Source organism: Triticum aestivum, chromosome 1B (assembly GCF_018294505.1).
Source record: "Triticum aestivum cultivar Chinese Spring chromosome 1B, IWGSC CS RefSeq v2.1, whole genome shotgun sequence".
NCBI classification, from domain to species: domain Eukaryota; kingdom Viridiplantae; phylum Streptophyta; class Magnoliopsida; order Poales; family Poaceae; genus Triticum; species Triticum aestivum.
Window position 1 is genome coordinate 438,639,307 of NC_057795.1, and position 2,219 is coordinate 438,641,525.

Sequence of the window (2,219 nt, forward strand, 5' to 3'; positions counted from 1 at the left end):
CCACACGGTAGGATTTCAAATACTTAGGCGAGTACTGGATTGCAGCTAAGCCCCCGAGTGTGAGGTTTGCTCTCCTCTCGGTAGGATTTTCAAATACTTAGGCGAGTACTGGACTGCAGCTAAGCCCCCGAGTGGGAGGTTTGCTCTCCACTCGGTGGGATTTCAAATACTTAGGCGAGTACTGGACTGCAGCTAAGCCCCTGAGTGGGAGGTTTGCTCTCCACTCGGTAGGATTTTCAAATACTTAGGCGAGTACTGGACTGCAGCTAAGCCCCCGAGTGGGAGGTTTGCTCTCCACTCGGTAGGATTTTCAAATACTTAGGCGAAACAGATTCGTAGCTAAGCCCCTGAGTGAGAGGGTTGTTCTCCACTCGGTAGGATTTTCAAATACTTAGGCGAAACGGATTCGCAGCTAAGCCCCCCGAGTGAGAGGCTTGCTCGTCACTCGGTAGGATTTTTTTACGAACTTAGGCGAAACGGATTCGCAGCTAAGCCACCCACTGGGGGATTTCTTACGTAAACAAAAGCAACAACAATCAATGGGAAAATTATAACACTCTTGTCTTTGATAAACAAACTATAGAGGTACTTTTTATTACATCTCATCCGAGTGATTACTTAAGTATAAAAGGGGCGGAGCAACTCCGCATTCCAAGCTCGTGGCTCATCAATCTGGCGATCGACATTGTAGAGATGGTACGTTCCGTTGTGGAGAACTTTGGTGACGATGAAGGGGCCTTCCCAAGTAGGGGCGAGTTTGTGTGGCTTCTGTTGATCCACTCGGAGGACCAAGTCTCCTTCTTGGAAGGCTCGACTCTTCACGTTTCTGGCATGGAATCAACGCAAGTCCTGCTGATAGATAGTCGATCGGATCATGGCCATCTCTCTTTCTTCCTCTAGAAGGTCGACTGCATCCTGCTGGGCTTGTTCTGCTTCATCTTCAGAGTAGAGCTCGACTCGGGGTGCATTGTGAAGCAGGTCACTCGGCATAACTGCTTTAGCTCCATAGACCAGAAAGAACGGAGTTCGCCCAGTCGACCGATTAGGAGTAGTCCTCAATCCCCAAAGAACTGATGGAAATTCGTCGACCCACGCGCCTGCTGCGTGTTTGAGATCACACATCAACCGGGGTTTTAGTCCTTTGAGAATTAGGCCGTTTGCTCTTTCTGCTTGTCCATTCGACTGGGGGTGAGCGACGGAAGCGTAGTCGACTCACGTGCCTTGAGAAGCGCAAAAGGCTCTGAATTGGTCGGAATCGAAGTTTGACCCGTTATTAGTGATGATGCTGTGCGGAACTCCATATCTGAATATCAACTCTCTGATGAAGCTGATAGCAGTGCTGGCATCAAGATTCTTGATAGGTTTGGATTCGATCCACTTAGTGAACTTGTCGACTGCCACCGGTACATGGGTGAAGCCGCTCCTGCCAGTTCTCAGTGGTCCAACCATATCCAACCCCCAAACAGCGAAGGGCCAGACGAGTGGAATGGTCTTCAAGGCTGAAGCGGGTTTATGTGACATATTGGAGTAGAACTGACATCCTTCACATTTGTCGACTATCTCCTTCGCCATTTCATTTTCTCTTTGGCAGTAAAACCCCGCTCGGTATGCTTTAGCCACAATGGTCCAAGAGGACGCATGATGACCACAGGTCCCCGAGTGGATATCGTCAAGAATTATCTGACCTTCTTCTGGTGTTATACATTTCTGACCGACACCAGTCACACTTTCTCTGTACAATTGTCCCTTTATCACATTAAAGGCCTTGGATCGGCAGATGATCTGTCGAGCCTCTTCTTCATTCTCTGGGAGCTCTTTCTTTAGGATATACGCGATGTACGGCAATGTCCAGTCGGGAGTAATGACCAACACTTCCATGATCAGGTCGATCACTGCTGGAACTTCAACTTCAGTCGGATCCGTGGCACTTTTTGGCTGCGGGGCTTCTTCGGTGAAAAGATCCTCTTGAACTGATGGTGTGTGGATGTGTTCCAAAAACACATTACTGGAAACGGCTTCTCTCTTGGAACCTATTTTTGCCAAATCATCAGCCGCTTGATTTTTCAGTCGGGGTATATGATGAAGCTCTAACCCCTCGAATTTCTTCTCTAGCTTCCTCACTAGATTGCAGTAACCACTCATGGCTGGACTTCTGACGTCCCACTCCTTCATCACTTGGTTAACCACCAAATCTGAGTCGCCATAGACCATGAGGCGAC